General features: G+C 40.3%; 1 protein-coding gene across 1 annotated transcript in view; it reads left to right on the forward strand.

The window, feature by feature from the left end:
* USP43 (ubiquitin specific peptidase 43) overlaps positions 1–12174 on the forward strand; it is a 156130-nt gene that overhangs the window by 67687 nt on the left and 76269 nt on the right. The window lies entirely within an intron of this gene.

The raw sequence follows: 12174 nt of genomic DNA on the forward strand, positions 1-12174 counted from the left end.
GGAGAAATGTTGGGGGTTAAGGGCTGACACTATTGAGTCCGGTAATGAGTTCCACGCTTCGACAACTCGATTGTTAAAGTCATATTTTTTACAGTCAGGTTTGTAGCGGTTAATATTAAGTTTGAATCTGTTGCGTGCTCTTGTGTTGTTGCCTTGCCTTGTCTTGTCCTGTCCCATGCCATGCCATGCCATGCCATCCCATCCTGTCCTATCCTATCCTATCCATCCATCTTCTTTCTACCTACCTACCTACCTACCTACCTACCTATCTTGATATATGTATGCAACTGCGCGGTAATAAAGTTATGTCAGATGAACAAGCCATTGACTCTTCACTTCAATAAATCATGAATCAGTCAATGATACATTCACTGCTGGTAGGAAAGAAATAATGTTCAGGTGCAGAAATCCCTTACATTCAGAGTAAAAAAATACGAACTTGTTCATAGATAAATATGAAAAGCATTTAAAATCATGGTATGGAAATCAGATGATACCATTGTGGCTCTTTTTGCCAGGTTTGTTATTGTTTCATGAAGATATAGCACATTGTTCAAAGGGGATTCCTGCCTCCTCATTTTATCTTGCTACTCAACCAGGCCAAATGTGCACACAAAATAAGCATTTTATCTAATTTGAATCAACTCAGTAAATCTAACCAAATGAAGTTTTTAAATGGTATGTTTTTATTGGATAAGACTTTCAGATCCAAAAATATTTTAAAAAATGTTTATTTATTATTTATTTATTTATTATTTATTTATTATTTTTATTGATTGATTGGTTGATTGATTGATAGATAGATAGAACTTTTAGGCTGCCCTTCTTCTAACGCAGGGGTCTCCAACCGCCGGTCCGCGGACCGGGACCGGGCCGTTGGGGGTTTTCAGCCGGTCCGCGGTGCCAGGGCCCCCTCGGCCTTTCCGCGCTGCCCACCGCCCGCCCGATTTGCCCCCTCTGCTCCTCTGCCACCTCCTGCCTTTCACCGCAGCTCCTCCCGCACCCGGAACGCACGCCCTGCCCGCCTCACATTTGCCAAGAGGACTTTCGCCCCGGGCTCTCAGCAAGGGGGCTGCATGAGAGGCGGGGCCGGCGGAAGGTGATATTCAATGTCGGGGGCGCACGGGCGGTTTTGCGCGCGCTCCCTATCTCCCTGCTAGCCCACTCGGAATACTGTATTCAAAATAAGAAAAGCCTTCGCCGGCAAAGGCTTTTCTTATTTTGAATACGTATTCCGAGTGGGCTAGCAGGGAGATAGGGAGCGCGCGCAAAACCGCCCGTGCGCCCCCGACATTGAATATCACCTTCCGCCGGCCCCGCCTCTCATGCAAACCCCCTTGCTGAGAGCCCGGGGCGAAAGTCCTCTCGGCAAATGTGAGGCGGGCAGGGCGTGCGCGCGTCACCGCTGAGAAGAACGGAGAGAGAACGAGAGTGAGTGAAAGCAACAGACAGCAAGATAGAGAGAAAGTGAGAAAGAGAGAGTGAGAGAAAGGGAGGGAGAGAAAGAGATAGCAAGAGAGAGAGAACAAGAGAGAGAAAGAGCGTGAGAAACAAAACAAGAGAGAAAGAGTGAGAGAGAGAGAAAGCAAAAGAGACAGAAAGAAAACAAGAGAGAGAAAGTGAGAAGAAGAGAGAGAAAGGGGGAGAGAGAGAGAAAGAGAGAGGGGGGAGAGAGAGAAAGAGAGGGAGAAAGAGAGGGAAAGGGGGGAGAGATAGCAAGAGAGAAAGAGAGAGGGAAAGGGGGAGAGAGGGGGGAGAGAAAGAGGAGATAAAGGAAGAGGAGAGAGAGAAAGGAAGAGAAAGAAAGAAAGAGGGATAGAAAGAGAGAGAGAGTGAGAGATGCTCAGTGAGCCTTTCTTTGAAGTTGCCTTTCTTTCTTTCTTTCTTTCTTTCTCTTTCTTTCTTTCTTTCTTTCTTGCTCTTTTTCTTTCTCTCTTTTACCTTTCCTTCCTCTATTTCTTTTCTTTCTCCTTCCTACCTTCTTCCCTCCCTCCCTCCAGTCCTTCCTCTCTTACTCTCCCCTTTCATAAGTTTCCTTGCTTCCTTCCTCTGTTCCTGTCCCTTCCCTCTTTCCTTCTTTCTTCCTTCCTTCCTTCCTTTCCTCCCTTCCTTTCCTCCCTCCATTTCTTGCTTTCCTTTTCCTTCCTCCCTTCTTTCCTCCCTCATTCCCTTCTTTCACTCCTTCCTCTCTTACTCTCCCCTTTCACACCTTTCTTTGCTTCTTTGCACCCTTCTTCTGTTCCTGTACCTTCCCTCTTTCCTTCCTTCCTTCCCACCCTCCGTCCATTCATTCACCCATTCCTCTCTTGATCGCCCCTTTTACGGCGCCGCTGACAGCTAGCTCCCCCCCCCCCCGGGCCATGGAAAACTGGTCTAGCTTAAAGCCGGTCCCTGGTGCAAAAAAGGTTGGGGACCTCTGTTCTAACGGATTCAGGATGGCTTACAGCACTAAAATAATAGCAAGATTAAAATAGTCCAACACAAGGAATAAAAACAAGAAGAAAAAAATAAAACCCAGTATAATTAACATTCAATCATCCCTCAATCATGCTGCTGGCTGAAGCAGAACTATAAGTGTGTTTTCAATGCCTTTCGGAAGGTGAGGAGAGTGGGGGGCGGTACAAATCTCTGGGGGGAGTTGGTTCCATAGGAATGGGGCTGCAACAGAGAGAACTCTTCCCCGTGGTCCTGCCAGTCGGCACTGCTTGGCCGATGAGACCTGGATAAGGCCAACTCTCTGCGACCTAATTGGTTGCTGAGACAATATTCATATAGAAGCCATAATATTAATTATATCGGCTTGGGATATCATCATATCCTGTACTTGTTTATTTTTTTGCTTTTTCCCAGGTAGGTATCAAGTTTTGTTGCCTAACTTTTGACTAACTAGGCAACAAATTGCAAGAATAGATTTCCAAAGATGCAAGAGCTTAGATGTGTGGGATTATTGTAGAAAAGCTAAGAAATCCAAGAATTCCAGCTATCATTTTGCATAAAATGCAAGTCATATTTATAATGAAATTAAAGTTAGAATCATGTGTACCGGTATCTTTCTCCTGCCTCAGTGGTGCAATAGATTAGATACTTGTCTTTTTAGTACAGCGCTCGGAGCGGCTAGCGGACGGATCGCCAGCGCCGCTGCAGCCACAGCTGTGGAAGGAGCCGCGCCCCAAGAAAGCCAGAGAGAAGGACGGATCGGGCGGGGACAGCCACAAGTGGAAGCCTCAGCCCTGGAGCTCCCACTTGCAGAAGCCGCCCCTCCCCTGGCTATTGCCCGCCGCTATTAGCGAGGAGAAGCCATGCGCGCAAGGGGGCCGACTTTCAAAACAACCTTTGCTGGCCTCCGCCTCGCGGCACACCTGACGGCCCACCGGTTGGGAAACACTGCTTTAGTCTATATCAACTAAGCTAGCATAGTATATTTTGTGCTGAAGTTCTGATTTGTAGTGATTTTCCTAAAACAACTTCTTTCTTTTAAAAAACAGTCCTCACTGGAATTTCAGTTATGCTGGCCTTATTTTTTAATCTCTTTGATACTTTCCAGGAACCGCTTCCAGGTTCATGAATTTGGATGACTTACTTTGTGAAGTAGAAGAGTTCATGCTATTCTTTTCTTCTCTTTTTCTGTATTATGGATATCCTTTTATCCTGAAAGTTCAAAAGTAAATGCTTGATACCATTCACTTTTAAATTAGATCAGAGGTCAGGAAATGTGATCCTTCAGATGCTGCTGAACTGTAATATCAGTTGCTGTGGCCTAGAGGTTGAGCTCTTGCCTCACAATCAGGAGGTTGTGAGTTCAATCCTAGGTAGAGGCAGATGTGTACGGTGTCTTGCTTGGGTAGGGAGTTGGACTAAATGACCTTATAAAACCCCTTCCAATTCTGTTAATCTATCTGTTAAGCTATCTTTAACTCCCTGTAAATCTTATTCTATGACATGTGGACTTCAACTCCCAGAATTCGTGAGAGAGCCAACTTTGCCCACCCCTGTCTTAGGCTGATTGAAACCACTAGGAATTATAGTTCACTAACACAGGTTCTAGGTTTAAATATTACAACTACAATTATTTTATGGCTTCCCAAATTTCTTCAATAAATGTTACTTATTCTAGCATTGTGAATTTCCATTGGGGGTTAATTTTCCAGTGTTGTTTGACTTAAAAAAAGATTTCTTTATTTAATTCAAACATACAAACACAAACATTTAAAAGTGTTGGACAGTGTGTGACATACCTGTATCTTATTTCTTATTGTGCTCTATCTATATTACCAATATAACCTATTTCACACTATATATTCAATTTCTATATTTGCAATATGTACAGTATTTTATATTATAAACATTGTTCTTATTTCAGTGTCTCTTTCTATAACATTTTAAACTGATCCTTCCTTCCTTCCTTCCTTCCTTCCTTCCTTCCTTCCTTCCTTCCTTCCTTCCTTCCTTCCTTCCTTCCTTCCTTTATTAGATTTATATGCTACCCCTCTGTGAGGACTCAGGGAGCATATAAAAGAGAACAATATAATGCAATGTCCTAAATCCAATTAATCTAAAATCCCCAATTTTTAAAAGGCAGGCATTTTCACTCAGACCACAAACATACATAGCATTCATCGGTTAGGGGGCTTGAGTTTAATAGCCCCAAGCCTGGCGGCATAGAAGAGTCTTCAGACTCTTATGGAAGGCGAGGAGGGTGGGGGCAATACAAATCTCTGGGGGGAGCTGGTTCCAAAGGGCTGGAACCCCACAGAGAAGGCTTTCCCCCTAGGTTCCGCCCAACCGCCTAGTTGATGGGACCTGGAGAAGACTGACTCTGTGGGTCATTTCTTTATTTCTCTTGTGTGTGTGTGTGTGTGTGTGTGTTTCTTTTTCCCAACCAATAATAAAATCTACTCCAACATTCATAATACTAATAGTATTTTCATTTTTCCAAATTGCACGAAAAAAATTCTCACCGTTGTTACATATGTAAGATTAGATATACTTGCTATTTTTCATATTTTTTATATGTTATTCCCAGTAAGAAGAATTCTGGTTTCTTTTCTACTTTCATTTCTAATATTTCTTCAGGAATCAACCGAACAATGCCATGGTAAGCAAACTGACAGAATTCCTGGAAGGTAGTTAGTCTTCAAGGATGACAGCTAAATACATGTGTCTTAAGCTAAGACCTGAGCCAAAAGAGAGGGGATCGAGTGACGAGGACCAAATTTATAGTTTTCAGACTCAGTCCTGATTGGCTGTAGGATGGTGTCATCCCCATCCTTGGAGGCTAGCTCCACCTACTAGGGATAATGGGATCATGACAGAAGGTTAAACATTTGTATGATATTTTGTGTGAAACAGGTGAATAAAACGAATAGCTCTTGTGCCTTTTGGATACAGTGCGTGAAAAAACAGTGTGTGAAAAAACAGAGTTCTTGATTGGAGGTATAGTGATTTATAATTAGATAAAATAATACATTTTATCTCTGCCATGTAAGGAAATTCTTGGTTAAATTTCTTTGATTTTAGTTTCACCCATTTGTCTTTTTGTAAAATATTTGCTGTAGCTAGCTAGCCTTGCCTGTGCTCTTTTTGTTGGCACAAAAGAATAAAATTCCAATATGTTGGAATTTCAAAAGGTTGGAGAAGTTCTAAACCTTTTATGAGTAATAAGATATCTCAGGATATCTATCATAGACGTGTAATAAGATATCTCAGGATATTATATCATAGACGTGTGGCTATCTATTATGTGGCTATTAAGGTACAGTCAATGACGATAATATTTGTTCATGCTTGCTCTGTAATTTTTGCTTTGAGCTTAAGAGCCAATTGTGGCTATGGAATTTGGATAAGTAGTATGTCTAATATCACCTCCACAGGCCCTTTTAGATTGCTATGATCCGTAAAGATAGCTCATTTTCTTGCATCATTAAGTATTTACCTGATGACTAGTCCTACAGTACAGGAATTATAAAACTAAGAGATTTTATAAAATAGGAGGATGGAGGGCGCCTTCCTTGTCTTTCCAGTCTTTGGAATCTTGGAAGAGAGAGATTGCTATTTCAGTTGAACCTATAATTGGGATAATAACAGCTTGTCGAGTTTTATTTCACCAACTATCTTTAAAAACTTGATGGCGACAACTCCCAGAATTCCCAACTAGACTGGCCTAGGCTAATGCCATCTTCTTTGAAGGTCTTCAATACAATCTAGATCAGAAGTGTCAAATTCATGTCATTACGGTCGCATTATGTGACATATTGAGACTTTTCCCATTTTCACTAAACTGGGCGTGGGCATGGTCAGTGTGTGATGGATCTGGGCCGTGGGCCAGGAGTTTGATAGCCCTGTGTGTATGGAAAAGGCTGAAGCCATTTAAATTGGATGTACAGTAGTACCTCGTGATATAAACACTTCATCAAATGAACTTTTCGAGATACGAACCCGGGGTATGGAAAATTTTTGCCTCTTCTTACAAACTTTTTTCGCCTTATGAACCCACCGCCCGAACACCGAACCCGGAAGTTCGGCAAAAGTTCGGGTTCGGCATTTGGGTTTGGCCGAGAAGCGCCACCGCCCGGCTGTCGCCTTTTGAAACAGCCGGGGGGCTTCTCGGCGTTCTCCTGAACGCCAAACCCGGAAATTCAGCAAAGGTTCGGGTTCAGCGTTCGGGTTCGGGGGGCTGCTGTTTCAAAAGGCGACAGCCGGGCGGCGGGGCTTCTCGGCGACCTCCTGAACCCGAACCTGAACTTTTGCCGAACTTCCGGGTTCGGCATTCGGGAGAACACTGAGAAGCGCCCAGCTGTTTTGAAAGGTGACAGCTGAGCGGCGGCGCCCAGCGGAGCACCGTTTTTGGAATTTTTTTTTTGCTTGCACGCATTAAATGATTTTACATTGTTTCCTATGGGAAACATTGTTTTGTCTTACGAACTTTTCGCCTTACGAACCTCCTCCTGGAACCAATTAAGTTTGTAAGATGAGGTATCACTGTACTTGGTTGAAACAGTTAACCGTGTAAAACCATGCTACCTCAGTTTAAATGCCCCTTTGTGCACATGTTTGTGTGCACCGTTGCTATCTTGATAGAACCTTAATACTGTACAACACTGCTTCTGTGACCAGGTACTTACACTAATATAATTGAAACAAGACAGGGAATTTGGAAAGTTTATAGGAATATAAGACTTAACCTAAGTTACATTAAAATAAGCTTTTATATTAAGTTAATTGCATGTATGCCAACATCCAGCCCATTCTACTTCAGGCCTAAAAGATCATGGAAAAATAGTATCTGATTCATATACATTTTGTTTTCCAATCTGGAATTCAACGGGTGTAAGAAAGGAACCTATCTGCATCTACAATACAGATGCAAGCAAAATTTAGGCATCCATGATCAAATTATATGTAGTAATGACTCCCTAAAGGAATAGAAACCTAAACCACGTCTACATGGTAACAAAATCTAACTTCTATTTATGTATTCGTTTACAGATTAATAATGAAAGAATAGTGATTATACCCGGACCATATTCAGTCAGCTCTTTATAACGTGTAGTCAGTAATTATCTTACTGTTCTTGCTTTTGATTTTTTTCCCTATTTTTCTTGAAGAATTCCAGTTCAGAAATATTCTTCAGTTTTCTTGCATGTTTGAGTTCTCTTTAAAATTTATAGCATTATTCAAATCTGGAGAAAGCGAAGACCATTCTAACCTTAATCTTTCTTTTCAGTATTTCATGGTAGATTTGCAAGCATGTTTCAAATTTTTGTTTTTCTGAAATATGCAGCCTTTCTTCAGCTTCATTTTTAGAGACACAAGCTTCCAGAATATATTTAATTGGACCCATTCTACCTTCTACCATACATCCCCAAAGCATACTAGATAGCAAAATGTTCTATTGCTGAAATGCTTCATCTTTTTTTATCCATAGATACCCTGCATTATTATTGCTGAACAATTCAGTTTTTGTTTTATTAGTCCAAAAGCATTTCAGGCTTGTCAGGTGTTTTTTTTCTATTTCATTGCATAATATAGATCATTATTTTTGTGGCGAGGTTGAATTTAAAAAAGAATCATTTTCTCACGCAGATCATTGTTTTGTAAGCAACACTAAACTGGGGCTATGGACAAGTATTCCATTGCCAGCTAAACTTTTTAGGAGGTTATTTTAAAGGCACTGAGTGTTAGAGGCAACAAAGTAATTCCATAAAATTATGGAGCATCCACCATAATTTGTTCCCCCTCAACAGAGATAGAAGTCTTTTCTTTAAAAGCATTATTTTTTCAGTAAGCATAGTTCTTCTGTGACGTATGAACAAGCTTTAATTTTCTTTTATCTGTTCAAAGGATTTGTGGCTTGACAACATGCACTTTAGCAAACTCTAGTCTGGCTTTTTTTGTGCCTTTCTTGAATCTATTACTGTGGGGGCCACTTTCAGTCAGATTGCCACAGATGGTGATTTGATATTCTTCTACCTTGATCTTAGAGCTCAGCCAGCATCGTTTTTGAAGTTTTCCTTGGTTCTTCCTCTACCATTTGAACTATCCTTTTCAGCTTGGGTTCACTTTCCTTTTTGTGGCTACATTCAGGGAGGCTAGCTATGTTCCCATGGGCTTTAACTTTCTTGATAATACTAGCAGCCATGGGCAATGAACATGAAACTCTTTGAAGATGGTTTTGTAGCCTTTACCGTGCTTGACTATTACGTTATTTTTTTTCTTCCTACTCAAACAACTCTCTGTTTTTCTTTTTCTTGTCCTTGTTCACTGCAAAGCCCAAAACGCTTGAGTACTTTTCTCCATTCGCATAGACTCAGTGACTGATTACGTGATTGAAGACAGCCGTGATGCTAATTAAAGCAAATAGTCTACTGGAGGGATCACTAAAATCCAATAATGTCTTTTAAGTTCTAAGAGGTACCCATAATTATGTCCACACCATTTTTATGTTTTATTATTTACAAGACTATGTTAAACCATACTTCAAAAGCAAAGTGCCTGCTCTGTGGATTATGAATAACAAAGGGTGTATGCCATTTACTTGTCTCAGTTTCACAGCAAATTGGGATTCTTTTTGGGGGGGAGGGGGGGCAATTAGGGGAGATATCCGTATTTTTGACTGTCAGTAATTTCCATTTTTAATAAGTTGAGATTGCTAGCTGAAAGCGTTTAGGGTTTTTTAATAACCTTTCCCTGAAAGAGTGAATAATTTTTCTTTTTAAATTCTCAGACAGCTGTTTAGAGAAGCCTGCAGTTGCTCAAGTAGATTGAGAATTTAGAAAGGTCAGAGTATTTGTTCACTTGTGAAGTTGTCTTTGCCAAGTTAATGGTACCATAGGCCTAATAAATCAATCAACTTCTGGAGTCTTATTAACAACTCTATAGTACAGTGAAAAAAGTATCACTGAATCAAGTAGAATGATGTTCCAACTTCTGCACATGCTATATTCCCAATGTTCTTTTTTGAATCTGTGAACAACAGCACATAAGTTGTGGACATTTGGAGAAAGGTGTTATGTTGCTAGAAATTGTGTTGGCTTCTTCTTACATAGATTTGTGCAGTTTGGCCAGACATGCCTAAATTTTTGAACAACTGTATATAGCTGTGGCAGAAAAGGAGTTGGCTTACAATGTTAAAAACTGTTCTGAATATATCGACACAGCCTGTTTTAGCATAAACAGTGTTAGCCAGTGAAGTGCTGTGCTTTTAGTCTGTCTTTCTTTGCATGTCAAGAGTCATCCACTCCTTTGCTTTTACAGACAGCCTAAATAGCCTGATTAATGGCACCATGCATTCTTTTCTCTTCATCTTGCTACATTTAAGAACCCCATTAAAAGATTATTCTCCTTTATCTTAGTGGGAAGAACAGTGTAGCCCTTGGAATGTGAGGTCACGAAGATACAATTCATATGTTGCTATTTTAGGGTACTGGTGATGTGTAAAAAAAAAAATCAAAGCCTAAGTCATAGCAGGAAGCAACCACATCCAATATCTGGACTGCATCCTTAATTCCTATGCCAGTGGACTGGCATTTTAATGATGGTAGCTGGCTTATGCATGCATCTGCTATTGCTGCAAATAGAAGGGTCAACTGGGTCAAAATAATTTGAAAGCAGAAGGAGCCGCATACCAATCGGACAATGTAAAAAAAAACCCTACTAGCCCTGGATACAAATGGAAAAGGTTGCTTTTACTTAACAGTCATATAATTTATTCTATTAATAAAAAGAGGACTCGTAGGCAAATATTTCCTCCTGAAACAATTTGTCTCTTTCACTAACTTCCTTTTAGTCCATATCCTTTCTTCTATGTACAACAGATTCTGTTCTATATTTTATATTTGGTTGATATATAGCAAAACAAAACAACAACATAAATATTGAAATCTGGGAATAGGAGAAAATAGACAGCTTCTAATTTTACATCATATACTTGAGAAAAGTGCAGAATAATGGGATATTTGATATCTAAGGAGACTAGAAGTTAACAAAGGAAAGCAAAGAAGTTTATATAAGTGTTAACCAAAGATTTGGGCGTTAAAGGTAAAGGTTTCCCCAATTGATTCTGACTCCAGGAGTTGGTGCTCATCTCTGTTTCTTAGCCGAGGTAGCCAGTGTGGCCCAAAAATGTTTCTGTAGTTATGTGACCAGCATGACTGTATGCCGAGATGCACAGAATGCTGTTACCTACTCACCAAAGTGGTATTGATTTATCTACTTGCATTTGCATGCTTTCAAATTGCTAGGATGACAGGAGCTGGGACAAGAACAGGAGCTCACCCTGCAGGGTGGCATTCAGGTCTCAAGTTCAGCATCTTTAACCACAGAAACATTGCACCCACTTTAGGTATTATAAATTAGATCAGTGGTGAGTCGTAAATGATTTTGCTACCGGTTCATGTGCATACTCACACGTGCCCAAACAACACACTTCTGCACATGAACAGAAGCGTCCCGGGAGGGTGAGCGGAGCTTCCCACCATTACCAGTTCTAAGAACTGGTCCAAACCGGGAGCAACTCACTGCTGCTTTAGATCAATTCTATGACCTGCAATACCTTGGAAGATACACCTTATATTTGGAGATCCAAGAAAAAGGTTAAAAAAGTATTAACTTAAAAGAGAATACCTTTGAATTCCTTCTGGGATTGGCATATCAAGGTTGCTTATTTATAGAGCTATAAACCATAGAAAATATGGGCTATGCTTAACTAAATATGCCAGCTGTCCTAGCCAGCCACAAGTCTGTCAATGTCTTGCATGCAGTGTCCAGTTTGCTTATTATTTCTTTGGTGGAGAGAAAGAAATATTTTAAACTAGTAATTAAATTGCTGCACCCACACACTTATTTAGGTTAATTCATAGAACAGATTCATATGTGTGTGTGCATATGTATTTTAAAAAATATTCTACTGGAATGTTTAAATTGACAGTTTGCAAATATGACATTTAGTTAGATCTCCCCCTTTATTTTTAGACAGATTTTTCCTACTGAAAGAGAGAAGGTAATGAAAAACAATAATGGAGAGAGAGAGAAGGGGAAAAAAGTAAAGCTGTTGAGATTGACTGTTCCTTATTAAACAGTGATTTAACAAATACTGTATTTTTCAGAGTTTACTTTTTGACACACACACCCAAATGGTGAAAACCTGGGTGCGCCTTATACACTGAAAGTAGCTTCCCCCACCCACCCCCATTCTTTGGTCTCTACCTGCCAGCAATTTACCTCCTTGCAGCAAACAGCAACAGAGCCTGCTTAGCATAAGCCACTGATTATCTGCCTCCCCATACTCAGCTGATTGATTGAAGTTGCCAGCAAGCCCACATGTTAAAATGAAAGTGAAACTAAAGCTGCACCAAGGCGAATTGCTGGAGGGATCAGAAACTGACTCTTTCTTTTTGCTGCAAGGAGGTAAGTCAATAACTACAAATGCCTATATAATATTCTAATTGTTAGACTTATTTTTTTAAAGACTGCTTTATTATTAAGTTAACAAAATGAAGAAGCTTTTTAAAATAAATGCTTGATCTGAAGACACCCAGTGCTAATGTATCTTCTTTTAAATAGCAGAGAATACTTCTAGAAAGCCACATCAATTTTACTAGGATCAGTAAAAGTATGATCTGAAATGTAAGTGTCCTGTTTTAGTATTAAGATAAGGCAGCTGACTTAAACCCTCTC

The sequence above is a fragment of the Erythrolamprus reginae genome, chromosome 2, assembly GCF_031021105.1.
Source record: "Erythrolamprus reginae isolate rEryReg1 chromosome 2, rEryReg1.hap1, whole genome shotgun sequence".
Classification (NCBI taxonomy): Eukaryota; Metazoa; Chordata; class Lepidosauria; order Squamata; family Dipsadidae; genus Erythrolamprus; species Erythrolamprus reginae.